This window comes from Talpa occidentalis, unplaced genomic scaffold, assembly GCF_014898055.3.
Source record: "Talpa occidentalis isolate TD23 unplaced genomic scaffold, MPIMG_talOcc4v2.1 talOcc4.3, whole genome shotgun sequence".
Taxonomy (NCBI): domain Eukaryota; kingdom Metazoa; phylum Chordata; class Mammalia; order Eulipotyphla; family Talpidae; genus Talpa; species Talpa occidentalis.
Genome location: NW_023603184.1, coordinates 11,138,109 through 11,154,801, shown reverse-complemented (window position 1 = coordinate 11,154,801; position 16,693 = coordinate 11,138,109). Strand labels below are relative to the sequence as shown.

General features: G+C 35.9%; 1 pseudogene; it reads left to right on the top strand.

The window, feature by feature from the left end:
• Positions 1–1,018: 1,018 nt before the first annotated feature.
• Positions 1,019–16,693, top strand: part of LOC119254316 (40S ribosomal protein S4, X isoform-like) — a 43,299-nt pseudogene continuing 27,624 nt past the window's right edge.

Here is a 16,693-nt window from a genome sequence, read left to right as displayed (position 1 = left end):
TGGCAGCTGTAATAAACTTCTTTAAATACCTGTACTAAGTCATCTCATTTTTGTAGCTTTCCACAATTCATGATAGTCTAGTATCAAGTATGTTTTATATTCTAGTTCTGTTGAACTTCAGTAAACATTGTTCCTCTTCATCTGACCCCTTTACTCATATTAGGCCAGCTTAGCAGATGTTTTTTATGTGTGTCAATTCACAATCTTTAAATATCTAATTATATTTACCTTTGAAGGGGTCAAATTTGTGTTCATCAACCTTGTTTGATGGTGTTCCAGGAACAAAGGATACCCAAGCATAGGAAAAGTTAAACTTTGAGTGTTATTTCTTTCTTGTAGTGTAAGTCCACTGATCAAATGTTAGACTGGAATAATAATAATAATAGGGTCTCCCTGATTGTGCAAGGGGTTAAGCACCACACTATGAAGCAATCCGCAGCCTCTGCAGCATGAGTTCGATCCCCTGGCCTGCCAGGGAGCAACTCACATGGTACAGCAGACCTCTCCTGTCTCACTGCTGCTCCCCTCAGCAGTGTACTTCAGTCAGTCTGCCTGTTCTACTCCCCACTCTGTCTCTGGTGAATCTTTTTACCTGCCAGCATCTCTGGCCTGTACCCAGCTCTTATATGCATAAATAAATTTAAAAAATCTTAATAATAACAAGAAGTTACAATTAGGGACTAACAAAGTGCCAGTTACTCTACTAAAAATCTTAGATGTGTTATCTATTTAATCCTCCCAACAAGCTCCTGGAAAATATATTTTTATTTCCCTTTTATAGGCAGGGAAACTAAAATAAATGGGTTTATGGAGTTTGTCCATAGAGTGGGAATTACAGTTCAGCAGGTCACTAATTTAGGCACTCACAGTCATTATCTTTTGTCACTAAAAAAGAAAGAAAACAGATTCCAAAATGTTTAAAGCTGTAGATATACTAAAAAGGAGAGAGGGTTTCATTTAATCACTCACATTTACTTGAGTGCCTATTTATGTATGAGGCAGGGCTCAGCATTAGAATATGTTGACAGACACAGCAAACATCACTGACTTTATGGAGCCTACATTACCATGGAAGGAAGCAGAAAATCCAGGTAGGAGCAAAGCAAGTAGAAAAAATCTTAAGTGAACGAGATATTTTATAAAGGTCCATGCATGTTGTTAATTGAATGGTTCAACTGGTTTAAGCACACAGGGTCACAGCTCAGGACATTATGTGAAAATTTCTTACATTTCAAATAATGGTTAAAATTTGAAGATCCCCTCCCTCATTTTAGTAAATAACTTGGTGGCCAGAATTAATCTTGGACTCAACTTCTTGATACAAGATTATTCCTATTTCTTGTCAAAAAAAGTCATCACAGCACTGTTTTATGTTCAATACATATTCACAAGGAATTAATCAGTGGGTTTTGTCGTAAATATCAATTACATGTTTGTATGAGAGTGTATATTTTTATCAGTTGCAAATACAGTTAGCGGCCTTTTATTGGACTTTTCAATTTTATTGCATAATTCTCCTGAGAATGTTCAACTATCTTGAGAAACTATAATTTTGTACATCTATCAGATGTTCCTAAGTGTAGTTTTATCATTTTTCCATATAGAATTGCTCTGAACAAGTAAATGAACAAGAACACTAGATGGAATTCTCTACAATGGTTGGCTCATGATTTTTTTAATCAGGGTAATGACAGGCAATGACAGCTTCAGATATTGTTTTGGGCCAAAAGTAGCTCTTAAACCCCAATCAGCTATCTCTCTTTTATAAAAGTAATGATCCCTGAATATCTTAAAGAATTCTTCAGTGATTTGGGGAAGAGAGAATATTATTAAAGATCTTAGAAGACTAATTTCTTGCATTGAGATATGTCAGACAATCATGTATAACAACACACACACACACACACACACACATACACACACAGAGTTATTACCTCTAACCTACAAATTATACAATTGATTATTTGAGAGATTAACTGGCCCAAAGCATAAAACTTGTGCAGACCTTGGGTGGGGATTTAAGCCTATTGTTGCAGAGTCCAGATCTTGCATGACAAGACAAAAACTTGCAGTTTTCTGTATTATGTTGTGAAACATTGGTTATTCAGTTGTCTTTCCATGACTAGATACTTTTAGCTAAAGTATATTCATTAAAGTCATGTAAAAACAAGTCTACAAAATATCATGATTAATCATCACTGAGTTTTTTCCGGTGGTCAGCTCAAGAATCAGGACAAATTCTAATGCAAATGCCACTATAATTGGCCCCATTGTTTTTGTATAGCTACTTGCACTAATAATATAGTAAACACCACAGAAGGAAGATAACTACCTCTGTAAACTGATCTACCTGGTGCAAATGACAATAACACCCAAAAAACCCTCTGCATTTATGTTATTTTTTGTAAGTAATATTGCACTACATAGAATGAAAATAAATGCAATCTCAATCTTATTTATTAGTCTCTTATTTTTCTACCATAAATGATATTTAAAAACTATAATCTTTAAATTGAATCAGCACTAAGACTGAAGTATCCTTTGTGGATACTTCCTGTATGGATTCATATGGATAAATCTCTAGATTCATTCAATTCTTCACAGAGAATATGATTGCAGAGTTCCTAATTCAGCATACCTCATTTAAGTAAACAACATCTCTTTCAGCATTCTCTATGTAACAATGCCAATAAACATTTTATGGGGGAACTGCACAGTGCCAAATAACTGAGAGTCTTATTCTTTCCTTATAAAGCTAATCTTTTAGCAAAGTGCACAATCCTAAGTCTGTTTTCCAAATTAATGACATTTTAAAGATAAACATTGTTTTCCTGCATAGTGATAATAATATTTGTTCAGTGTAATTTATGTCTACATGGTGGAAGAAAAACTTTGCTATTTTCCCATTCATTTTTGTGGAAGGACAGAGTGCACTTTCATATTCTGTGTGTGTGTGTTTGAGGAGGTATCATATAAGCATGTGTGCACGCTAATTGATTTCCTTATACATGCCAGCGCCATGGAAGAAAATCTCTAAATTAGTTCATGTGAGTCTATCCCAAATCTTTAACTCCTATGAACCATATTAGCTTAATTACAGCTATCTCCCATCGCTGGATTTTTCAGTGGTTTTTAGAATTAGTCTAAGTATATTTTATGAATTTATTGATAGTTACCATTTTCTGTATGTCATATCTCCTGAAGCAGAATAAAAGCAATTATCTTGCTTTGTATTTAGTGGAAACACAAACATTTTTAATTAAATAAAATGATTCTTTCACTTCTGTTGTTTGAAGTTTTTATAATGAGAAAAATTGGGAAAAATATTACAGTGAGAGAAACTTAAATTCCCATAACTACTCCTCAAGGGCATAAATAATCACTATATTTAATTAAATAAGTACATATGTAAAACACACACATATGTTATTTTTAATATTGTATATATAATATTTTTAGTATTGTATCTCAAAAACATAAGTAGTTATAACTATTTTAATGAGTAAGAAATTAGTTAGATCATTGATGGACTGACATTAACCTTTTAAATAAATTCTTGGAATCCTTAAATCTTTATTGTTATATAAACATTCCCTATTTTGGAATAGAACCTCTCATTGGATAAGTATATATTTGCCACAAGCTATGATAATTGAGTATACACATCTTTCATAAGAGAAACTCATTTTCATTCTTAAAATTTCTCAGAGGATATTCTTTGCCTAGTATATGTGAAAAACCTTGCTTGTTATACTGAAGAGAAATTCCAGACTGTGTTTCTGAAATGCTGGTGATTGTAAAACCCTTTCAAATTTATAGAGCCTTACTCCTCATTAAAATGAAGTGGGGATCTGTGTGAGGAGGCACTGGGCCCTCACAATGGGGAGTGTGGAGGAGACTTAGTGCACTTCTTCAGGGAGCTGGGCACCAAGTTTCCAAAATAAGCCAGAATAGAAATAGTGAGCCTTGCCTGCTTTTCAAAAATCCTAGAAAATAAGTAGTTTCCCCTGACTATTCTTTAAAAGAAACATTAAAACACACACACACACACACACACACAGAGTAATGGTGTCCTCAAGTGAACATATTTTGACTTCAAAATTCTGAAAGTTGTTTGATGAGATTCTATTCAAGGAAGTGCTATTTTTGAAATTCAATTGGTAAATGTTTAAAGCATCGATTCAGACAATATCTTAAAAATGTGGGCTAACATAAATTTGCAAATAGGTAAATTTTTATGTCTATCTGTTTTGATGAATTGAGATTTTACTTTATTTTTTTAAATTTTTTAAAAAGATTTATTTACTTATTTATACAAGCACTGGGTACAGTCAGAAGTGCAGGAGGGCGAGAGTATTCACCAAAGCCAGAGTGGGGAGCAGAACAGGCAGACTGATGAAGTACACTGCTGACAGGAACAGCGGGTACTGCACGAGAGGTCAGATCCCTATGTGGGACCCTTGTCGGCAGCCGGGGATTGAACCGACGCTGCAGAGGCTGTGGGCAGAGGCCCGATGAATTGAGATTTTAAAATAAGATGCAGCAGAGATGTAATTTTCATAATATATTAATCAGGTCATCTTATGTGGAGTGTGTGAATGGGCTGCGAGGGAACAGGCAGCTCAGAAACACCTAAAATGATACCCTGTGCATGCATGTACGCCTTTATGGGAGGAGTGTGTGTACCTTTCCTCAGATTCTCACAGTCTTTGCCTCTAAAACCTTTAGGTCCTTGACTCTAAATATTAAAAATACGTCACCTTTTAAATCTTGTACTGGTTAATAAATGTGCCTGTCATCTCTTGGATCATCATTTTTAAATATTTTATTATTATTTATAGTTTACATCATTGTTCATTTTTAAACCATATTTGCTTCCCCTGGTCCAGCCCCCCCACCTCAGGTATAGTCCCCACAGAATTTCCTTCACCAATGCACCTGTGCACCATCACCACAGTCCCCTGGGCTCTTCTCTCCCTCTGACCCCTCTCCCTCCTCCTCCTCTGCAGTATGTCTCTGGCTTATAATTGTCTGTTTTTGTTTTGTTGTGTTTTGTACTGTTATTGTTGTGTTTTGTACTGATATCTTATTTGGTTCCTCTATATTATTCCTATAAGTGAAAGCATCCGATATTTTTCTTTTTCCTTCTGACTTATTTCACTGAACATAATTCCTTCTAGTTCCATCCACGTTGCTGTGAGTGGCATGAGTTTAGGATCCTCATTTTTTACTTTTTCTCACACTAGGTCCCCAGAAAGCTGTACTTTCTTAGCATTTGTGGCTTAACATTCAATATAATAATTAAAAACAAATCCACCAAATATTTTGTGAAATTGTGGAATCAGTATTTTATTTCACACAGAATTGATTCATATATTCTGATTTTAGTTCACTCTGTTCTCCTAATGTATAGCTAGAGGATGTATGGTGATGGGAAGTGGTTGGTCTCTAGAGCCCAGTGTTCCGTTTCTATGCTTACTCTATGATGTGACCTCATGCAAAATAATTGGTCACTATCACTAAAAATAATAATAATAACAATAATGATAATAATAAAAACAGTATCAGTTTGATGGTTGTTTTCTGAGAGATAAATGAAGTCATCCACATGAACCTCTGAGAAACATATTAAGTATACAATAATTGTATCTATCACTAATATCAACTAGGTGGGCCTCTCATGAAATTATATTAATTTCTTTAGCTCCCATGACAATCCAGTAATACAGATTTTATTGTTATGTCTTTTTAACAAATGAAAAATTGAGACATGAAGAAACAATTGACTGTCCATGGTTAGGTATTCATATGTTGCAAAGTCTGTTCAGAACCTGGCAATATTTATTCTAAGCAGCACTTCATCTTTTTCAAGTTACTATTACCATTTTGTCTTTTAAAAATTTCACTGTCTTGGATGCCTATTATAATTGAAATATCTGTAAAAGAAACCACAGTAAGAGAATTCTTAGAAAATATGTAGATTTCACAAAGGTATATTTCTTTGTAGTGACTGGACAATAGCTTTTTTTTTTTTAAGTTGTGTATCTGGAAGAAATACATTCTAGCTAATGTTGTTTCTAGAATGTCAAACAAAATATATATTCTAAAAAGAATGGAATCATATCCATATCTATCTTTATGGCCTCATGTAGGAAAAAAAAATAACCAGTGTCATTTTCATTTTAATGATAAAAGAAACAGTTTTTAACTGATGAGAGATAAATATTGGTTATTTGCATGAGAGGACAATATCCACAAGTCAATGCAGACAAAGACAGAACTGAACTGACTCCCAGTGTAGTGATTTAATTACTATATTAAATGGAACTGATTTGCAGAAAATCAAATGGTAAGTTTATAAAGAAAAGACTTCTGGATTTTACCTCAGAAAAATTTGTGCTGAAATCATCAATTTTATCTCCAGGTGCTGGAGTGCAAATTATATATTTTCTTCTTCAGCAGCTATTTCTGACAATAAAATGATGGGATATATAATCCACTGTTTTAGAAATAAAATGACTAAAGAAAAATGTGCAGACTGAGTCTTTGTTTTAATAGCTGCCCAGGATAAATGAATCCAGAGAAAATCCATAGCACTGTCATAATGAAATGAATATGAATACACAAAGAAACATGAAAATTATTACTTGTTTTCTAATATTAAGACCATCTTATCCATGTCAAGTATATGATAAGGCTGCTATATAAAAATATATAAATGTCTGTAAAGTTCACATATAACAGGTGATCTGAGCATGAAATGCATTTAAAGCAAAACCCGAAAAAGACTATCAAATATAATTTAAGAGCCTCCAAATATGTTGAAAGGACATTATCTTTGATATTTCAAAGATTGATTGATTGATTGATTTATACAAGCACTGGGTACAGTCAGAAGCACGGGAGGGTGAGAGAATTCACCAGAGCCAGAGGGAAGAGCAGAACAGGCAGACTGACGAAATACACTGCTGAGGGGAGCAGTGGGCGTAGCAGGAGAGGTGTGTGCACCATGTGGGACCCCAGCTTGCGGCCGGGTATAGAATTGGCGCTGCAGAGGCTGTGGGCAGCTTCGCAGCCCAGCTCTCAACCACTGTGCCACCAGGGGAAGCCCTCTTTGATATTTCATAGTGGAAATATGTTCTCCTATGATCGATGTTTTACCTTTTACTTTCACATTTCTTTCTACCAGTAACTTCTTTCTTTCATAATAACTTTTAATTTTCTTTAAACTTGACACTTTGAGCTTTTAACATGTATTCTTCACCTCCTGTTGCATGCTATTGAAAGAGTGACCTGCTGTTACTCTACTCTCATCTTCCAGAAGATAAACATGGTTAGTCTAAAATAAGCAATGTCCAGCTACCCAATAGTCAAATGAAAAGCGTGTGCTGTTATTTTATTCCTCTGTTTCCCCACTGCTTTGCCAGCCATTCTCATGGCAGGTGCAGCTACAAAAATATAAAGCCTGGCACCCAAAGTCTCTGTATGACTGTATAACCCAAACCCCTAATGATAAGGAATATACATGTGTTTAGAATATAATAAGAATGTAAATTTTATATTAGGTATAAATGTTATAGATTTATATAGATATAAACATCACATATACTTATATAATATGCAGTATGTTTTATATTCTATATTGTATTTATATATAAATGATCCATCACATATAATTATGATAAATATGTATAAATGTTTGTTGTATTTCATTTCTGAAAATATCAAGACTATTGTATGGATATGAACTGCTCTATTCTCACTAAATGTGCCTTTCTTAACCCCGTACTCTGGTTATGACTCTCTTTCCCATTTTCTGCAACTTTTAATAGCAAATATTGAAGCCATGGTGTGCAGTGGAGTTCCTACTTGTTCAGTTCTCATTCTCTACCTACATGGAGTCTTTGAAAATTACAGATTTGAGTGTTCTTTCCACTCAACTGGATCTATTATTTTCAAGTGACTTTTCTTGTCAGCCTCAATAGTTTGTACTTAGATCTTGCTATATACTCAAATACTTGGTAGCATTTGAAAATATCACTACTCTCTCTTCCCTTACCTGCTCATGTTCCTCTGACCACAGCGGCTCCTACCTCTCCATCTCTGTTGGGGGCCCTATTCCTCTTCAAAGTCCTTTCAGAATGTCAAAGAGTCTGTGTCCCTTTTCCAGCTAAGTTTCTATTTAACTTATTGTGTGCCTCCATTTTGTAACTATTGGGTGTGTATATCAGTGAACAAAACAGACAAGAATTCTTGTCCTCATAGAGCTGCCATTTTTAATGGGGGGAGACAGGTCAGATAAACAAGATAAAAAATAAATAAAGGAGGTATGGAGTTACTGAGGTGTCAGTGCATTTCTGAATTTAGATTTCTGCATTTTACTGAACATTTCAGTGACTAAAAATGAGATTCATATTGCTACTGAAATTCAGTGGAAGACTGAATTATTTAAGAGTGACTGAAAAATATTGTGGGGTATATCTGGTATTTTACTCAGGGTTAAGAAAATAAGCAGACTGGGTACAGCAAGTTTTGGAAAAAACAAAACTATGACAGGAAAAAAAAAAATAAAACCTTCCCCCACCTTGCTTGAACCTCTCAATTTCAGTGTTTTCAATAATAATAAGTATTTTATAATAATTTTTTTTACTATTTTTGTTCATATGTCATTTTGTTGCTTTTGGTGTTGTTATCAAGTGAGGCTTTAAAATGACCAATCTATAATGTCACTCTTCTGATATAATTGCTTTACATTCAGACTACAAGCCAGTCACTAATGAGAGTCTACATAATCCTATGTGATCTGTTCCCTTGATTGACTTTTCAACCTATTTCCTATCATTTTTTTTTTCCTGGCTCATGGTGATGCAGACAAACCAACCTTTCTGCCATTCCTGAAATATTCCCAGTGCACTTGAATCACTAAGCCCCTGCCTTGGGTATTTGGAATTCTGTTCAGAGCATTCTTCCTACAAATATAGGGATGGCTAGGATTCCTGAGGAAATGTTCACTTCTCAGACAAGTTCTTTATAAAATATTACACCACCTCATCTGATTCACTGTTATTTCCATTCTGATACATATTATTAGGAGCCTTTCTGGAAACTCTCTGGTCAATTGTACATCAGTGATAACATGCAAGAATAAGAATGAAAGAGGAATGAGCCAGATACATATGATACAAATGACAGAGGTATTTCTGTGAAAGGAAGACAGATGCTGGTATGAACTGTATCTATTACCCTCTCTCTACTTTGCCATCAGGAAGATGAAAAGGTCTTAGTAGCTCAGGAAGACTAAAGGGCCTTAGTAGCTCATTGGAGAGAACAGGATATGATTTCTACCGATTGTCCTCTGACCTGTTTGGTGGAATACATCTGATTCACACAGTGCAGTTACACAGAAAAGACACATCTTTTTTTTTTTTTTAATAGAGGCATATTTTTATTTATTTATTTGTTTGTTTGTTTGTTTTGTTTATACATGCACTGGGTACAGTCAGAAGCACACGGGAGGTTGAGAGAATTTACCAGAGCCAGAGAGGGAGCAGAGCAGGCAGAAGGAACAAAGTACACTGCTGAGGGGAGCAGTGGGTGGCAGGAGTGGTCTGCGCGCCATGTGGGACCCTCCTCTGGTGACTGGGGAGCAGCCAGAGATCGAACCAGCGCCGCAGAGGCCATGGGCAGCTTCGCAACCCAGCGCTCAACCGCTGTGCCACCGGGGAGGCCCAAAAGACACATTTTGAGATGGGGCATAAGAGATGTCTTTTCTGTCTCTCTGTGCAAGTTTCTCTGGGTTCTGCATTGTCTCTGAATTTAAAAGTAAGTGCCATCTCCCCAGTCTAATAAAGCTCACATTTTCCTTACTCTGAACATGATGTCCCATGATAATTTGTGAATAGGAAGATGATCATGATGTCAAAACAAATGAAGGAAACCAGCATAATGGAGAGAGCCTGAATTGAGAGGCTAAAATGAGTTTCTAGCATTTTATTTAATAATTGGTAAAGCGAGTGAAGGAAATAAAACTGTTCATAAACTGGAATAATAGCATACAAGAGCTGGGGTACAGGGCAGAGATGCAGGGGGGTGGGGTGAGAGGTTCCACCAGAGACAGAGCGGGGAACAGAACAGGCAGACTGACTGAAATACACTGCTGAGGGTAGCAGTGGGCGAGATAGGAGAGGTCTGCTGCGCCATGTGGGTTTCTCCCTGGCTGGCCGGGGATCGAACTTGTGCTGCAGAGGCTGTGGATTTCTTCACAGTGCAGTGCTTTATCCCTTGAGACACCAGGGAGGCCCTGAAAAAGTATTTTCACATGCTTTGAGTGTTAATTTTGGAAGCAATATTTAAATCCTTTAAAATAAAATTTTAAAAAATGGCAGTACTCAAAGACAAATTGAAAAATTATTTTAGAAAACCCTGTCACATAAACCTTTCCAATATTCCAAAATTTATTTGGAATATCTGCATTTGTCATGTCACACTACAAATTGTGAAGAATGATTTTAGGGAAAGTGGGAGTAGAGTTCTAAAGGTCATTTTAGACTATTTGCAACAATTAAGCTGTGTCTACAATAAAAACAACATAAAACTTTTCAACATTAAAATGAAGACATTCAAAGTCAGCCAAAGTTTATCTTTTTTTGATTGCTGAGTAATATTCCATGGTGTATATGTACCACATCTTCTTGATCCAGTCTTCTATTTTTGGGCATTCGAGTTGTTTCCATAGCTTAGCTATTGTAAATAGTGCTGCTATAAACCTAGGCGTGCAGGTGCCCTTTGGAATTACTGTTTCTGTGTCCTTTGGGTAAATACCTAGGAATGGAATTGCTGGATCATATAGAAGCTCTATGTTTAATAGGTCAAGAAATCTCCACACAGCTCTCCATAGTGGTTGGACATGCAGTTTGCAGCAACATGGGTGGAGCTAGAAGGGATCATGCTGAGTGAGATAACCCAGAAAGAAAAAGAAAAATACCGGATGGTCTCACTCATAGCAGGAATTTAGAAAACCTAAATAAGAGACCAGGAAGAAGACTAATCAATACAAAGTAAAAATCAAAATCAACAAGCAACTATAAACCAGAGACACACTACGGGGGAGGTGGGAGGGGCAAGGAAAGGAAGGACTAGAGTCAAAATAAGGGGGGGACAATTGTATGGGGAATATAACCAAAATGAAAATGCATACATTGTGCAAAGATGAAAAAAGATGTAAGAATTATATAAAATAAAATATTAAAAAACACAATAAATTTAAAAAAAGTCAGCCAAAGTCAGATGTTTATTTACTAAATTATAAATGAAATTGCTTTAAATTTTATAGAATCGTCATAATATATTTATATAAAATCCCTTTGAGAAGAGTTGCTCATTCTCACTTTACGGAAATGAAAGAGGTACTGGACAATAAGTTTGCTTAGTAACTTATCAATAGAGTGTATTTCTATTAATGTAAATGTTAAAAAGAGTGAAAAACAATCTGATAAATTCATATAATTCATCTTTCCTCATATCCTACGTGCCTAGTTTGCAATCAACTATTAATCCTAAAGCGTATGTATATAACAAAGTAACAACTATAGCTTTCAGTATCAGATAACCAATGACTTAATGTTAAAATGCCCAGAACCAAGTATTCATTCTTTTTTTTTTTTTAAGATTTATTTATTTATTTATTTATACAAGCACTGGGTAGTCAGAAGCGCTGGAGGATGAGAGAATTCACCAGAGTCAGAGGGAAGAGCAGAGAAGGCAGACAGATGAAGTACACTGCTGAGGGGAGCAGCAGGTGGCAGGAGAGGTCTGAGAACCATGTAGGACCCTTACGGTGGCCAGGGATCGAACTGGCGCTGCAGAGGCTGCCGGCAGCTTCGCAACTCAGCGCTCAACCCCTGCACCACCAGGGAGGCCCCCAAGTATTGATTATTTCTTATTCATTGTTCATGTTTACTCTTTTTAAAGACAAAAGCATCTCTTGAGTTCCCTGTTTTAATATTGTGGGAAAACTGAATAAAAGAAGAGATTAGATAGATCTCATTTGCATTGTCTTTACTTTCCTTATTTATACAGCTAGGAGAGTCTACAGGAAGACCTGCAAATTTCTTGGGCAATGTATAATCTAAATTCTTTAATTTACATTTTCCTTCTGTTCATTTATTGGATTATAACCCCCCCCCTCAAATATTTTAATCAAAAGCAATGAGAGCTGTCTTTGGAGAGTTAGTACTAAATCTGTCATTTGGTTCCCTTTTCAAACTCAGTCATATAAGACTCTAAATTGTTAAGTCTTTCTGATCTCAAGTGGTACTCATTTTCAACATTAATTTGTTCAACACATGAATTTATATTTGTTATATCCTGAGTACACTACTGAGTGTGTCAGATAGAGTGGTGAGCAACATAAGTTAACAACAATGGCTTTATTATGGGGGTCGTAGACAATAAATGGACCATTCCACAAAAGGATGCAAATGATAAGGATTAATTTATTGCACTATGGAAGCACACATAAGTATTTCCAGTTTATGAAAAGCTTCCTGAAAGTCAAGAACCATAGTAGATGGTATTGTTATGATGACTGAGAGTTGAAGGGGTTGAGGTATTGACAAACAAAGGAGTATAGTGTCCACACTTTTTAGCTGTATGATCTTGGAAAAGTTAGTTTGCCTTCCTGTGCCTAAACTTATAAATAAAATAAAAACTGCTTGAGTGTTTATGATTGTTAACATATAGATAGAGAGATAGATAGATAAGGAAATTACAAAGGCACATAATATATTGGCTTTAGTATTGATAATGTAGTCCTATAAGAGAAAAGAACTTGAAAAGTTTGGAATCAAAAGAAAGAACATAATTTCATGTGACTGATATTCGTTGTAATCTGCGGGGTAAAAATGATGTTGGGCAGATCAGTAGATATCAGTCAGTGAAATACTTCACTTGTATTCTGAAAAATTTGCAACTTTATTCAAATTGTTTCAGAAAAATAATGAAGGGCTATAAATTAGGATGTGGTATGATTAGACCTGCTTTTAGAAAGAGCACTCTGGTCACTGCATGGGCAATTAGTTGGAAGCAGAGTCAGTGAGACCAGAAGCAGAGACCAACGCAAAGGGTATTGTCGTGACCTAAGTGAGAAGTAATGGTAATTCGGGTATGTCTAATATCACTAGAGGATTTTCACACACACACACACACACACACACACACACACCTACACCTACCCACCCCCCACACACACCCCCAAGAGGTAATAACAGATTTGTTTATTGATCAAATATGGAGGGGAGGGCCTCTCCGGTGGCACAGTGGTTGAGCGCTGGGTTGCAAAGCTGCCCACAGCCTTGGCAGCACTGGTTCATTCCCAGGCCATAGGGCGAGGGTCCCACATGGCACGCAAACCTCTCCTGCCGCCCGCTGCTCCACTCAGCCTTGTCCTTCGTCAGTCTGCCTGTACTGATCTCTGCTCTGGCTCTGGTGAATTCTCTCACCCTCCCGCACTTCTGACTGTACCCAGTGCTTGTATAAATAAACAAATAAATCTTAAAAAAAAAAAAAAAAAACAAATATGGAGGGTGGTGATGAAGAACAAACCAAGAATGGAATTCAGGGCTGGATTTAATCAAATAAATGAACGGTGGTATTACTCGCCAAGAATAATAAGAATGGAAGAGAAGACAATGAAACTCTGTTTGGGGTGTAGTGATGTTGAAATTCCACAACAACCAAGTGGCTTCACCTTGTGTTCTCTGGGTGTGTTGGAACTGATTCATATCAGTTTTCAAAAGCCAATTGTTAATATTCAGGAATTATATAAACTAGCTGTTAAACTATTGGTAGCTTGAAATTAAGCATAGAGGGAAAATTTATCCCAGAGGAATTTGCAAATGCTACAAATTATGCCTTTTCCCCATGTAGATACCTACTGTACCTTTTGATTTCAGGAGAGAATTCTGACTAGGAGACATGAACTTAGTAATTACCATAATTTTATGTAATTCAAATCATTCAAGCAATCCCAATTATTTCAGAAAAGATAGTCAAAGATGATGGTCTGACAATTCCAAAATAAATGGGGCTTGTGAAGAACTCAGCAAAGGAAATACAAGAGGCCTGAGAAGTCATCAGGAACTCTGGAGATAAAAAGCCAAGAAAATAAAACATTCAAGATTGAAGATATAAAAGAGAAAACAAAACAGGACTCTTCTTGGAAAGAAATTTTCCAAAAATTTATTTTGGGTTTAAAGTTAAGATAGGGGATCAATAACTGCAAAAAAGAAATGACAAAAAATAAACCCACGAGTAGAAATTGGTCCCTCATGCATCCTTAATGTAAGTAGGGGAATTTTCTCCCTAAAAGGATATATGAAAGTTGCTCATGTTAATTTGATATGTAGTGGTGTTGGTACTTTATGGTATTGGAGTCTTTATTGGTGAGTGTAAAGGACAAGTTGCTGTTGCTCTTGCAGGTATCACTCAGAAGGCGATGATGCCCTCATTATGATATGGGATATATCAGATGAATGTTGTTTGTTCAGACTTATAAGATAAAAGACAGTCTTTCACCCCACAAATATCTCATAAAAAGAGACTAAAAGCACAACTAAACATTTTTGAAAAGATAAAGCACTTACCATAAAATTTGAGAGTCTCTTGCCTAGGAAGATTTTGCATTATTTAAGAATGCATGAAAAAAACAAACAACCTTATAATCATTTATTATCAGGGACATGTAAGTCAAAACCACTGTGAGGTAACACCTCACAGCCATAAGAATGGCCCTTATCAAAAAGGCCAGAGTCAACAAATGTTGGCACGTTTATGGAGATATAGGAACCCTTCTAAACCATTGGTGGGAATGTTGACTGGTCCAGTCTCTATGGAAAACAGTTTGGAGGTTTCTCAAAATATTGAAATTAGATTTACTATTTTATCTAGCAATTCTTCTCTTAAATATTTACCCAAAGAGTACAAAAGAAAATCACTCATTTGAAGGGAAAGGGATGTATGCAGCGCTTTGCTCATTGCAGTACTATTTACAATGCTAAGCTGTGGAAAAGCCATCCTAAGTGCCTAAAACCAATAAGTGGTTTAAGAAGACTTATTATATATGCCATAGTGGAATATTACTTTTTAAAATGGAATGTTACTCATTAATTTTTTTTTAAAAAAGGAGAAAGATTCATACAAGGCATTGTACTTATATTGAATATAGAAAAACAAAACGAAGGAACACCCAAAAACAAAACAAACCCTTGAACTCTGCCTATAGAACTGAGACTAACAAAAGACAAATCAGGGGTTGGGAACAAAGGCTGAAGGAAGCTCAGTGGACAATTTTGGAGAATTACTGGGACTTTGGTGGTGGGGGTGGTGCAATATCATGCATTTGTAGGGGTGTGAACCTGTACTCTTAAAATATATACTGCATTATAAATCAATATTACCTCAAACTCTTTTAAACATATTTTTGATTACAAACAACAGAAAAATTTACTTTTATTTGAAAACAGGAATCTTTTTTTTCTCAAATAGCAAGATATCATAAGGCAGTTGTCTACTGACTCTGCATTTCTCTATCCCTCATGGTCACAAAGTGGATGTTGCATGTGGTTGTAAGCAATTCCCAGACAACTCCAGCATATCTGCTGGCTTGGCTAGAACTGCATTACTTTGCCACTCCTAGTTATAAGTTAAGCTCTCTAACATTCATATTATAAATATTCAGACAAAGAGAGAGTTGTCTGGGGCATTGTGTGATAAGTGTTCAATTTATCCTTCACATTTCTTTCTTCCTACGTGAGAATGCCACAAGCTAGAGATGGTGATGGTGAATAGAGGAATAAATAAATAGAGAGTAAGAATCTCATGACACTAGATATAACTGACATCTTTCAGCTAATTCAAAAATAAATCTATTCCCCAGAGATACACATTTAACATGTAGTGTGTGTTTTGTGTTACTGAAACAGAAAGAACAGATGAGAATGTGAGAACTACCTGTCATGAATTGGTCATCATAATAAGGTAAATAAGCCTTTATTTACCTTTGAAAAGCCCAAATATCGTGTTTGAATTACTAAATGCTTCTAAACCCCACTCCAAGTGGATAACTATCATTAGGGGAAATCTGGGAACCTGATCTAATGGGAATCACAAGAGACTATAAGACCAAAAATTTGGTCCTTATCTCTGACTACTCTTACATTAACTCTCCCTCAGTTGCAGCCAAAGAAAAGATGCTTCAGATGATGTTGTATCCTGTAGCTGACAACATCTGCTACCTACCACAAGCACAGCCATTTGTTTGGCTAAATAAATGTGTGACCACAGGGAAATCACTCTGGCAAATTTACTGACATTGCCAGGGTGTTTCAGTAATAAACCTGGGAATCAACTTATCTTATGATACAGATGGCTGCAGCAGGATTATGCCACAATGGGCTCTAGGAAATGAATTATCCCACCAACTAGTTTGTGCTCTAAAATGATTCTGACTTACTCTTGATAATTGACTGGAACTTAATGAGAGTATTATCCCATTATACTTAGTATGGCAGAGCCTCTAAAGATTTCTCAAGTAATTTAGGGTTCAGACATAATTGCAACACTTGTATTTCTCTTAGGGGATTTTGCAAGGCAGTGGCCTAACTATTTGGTATATTTTTGTACATGCAAACTTGTT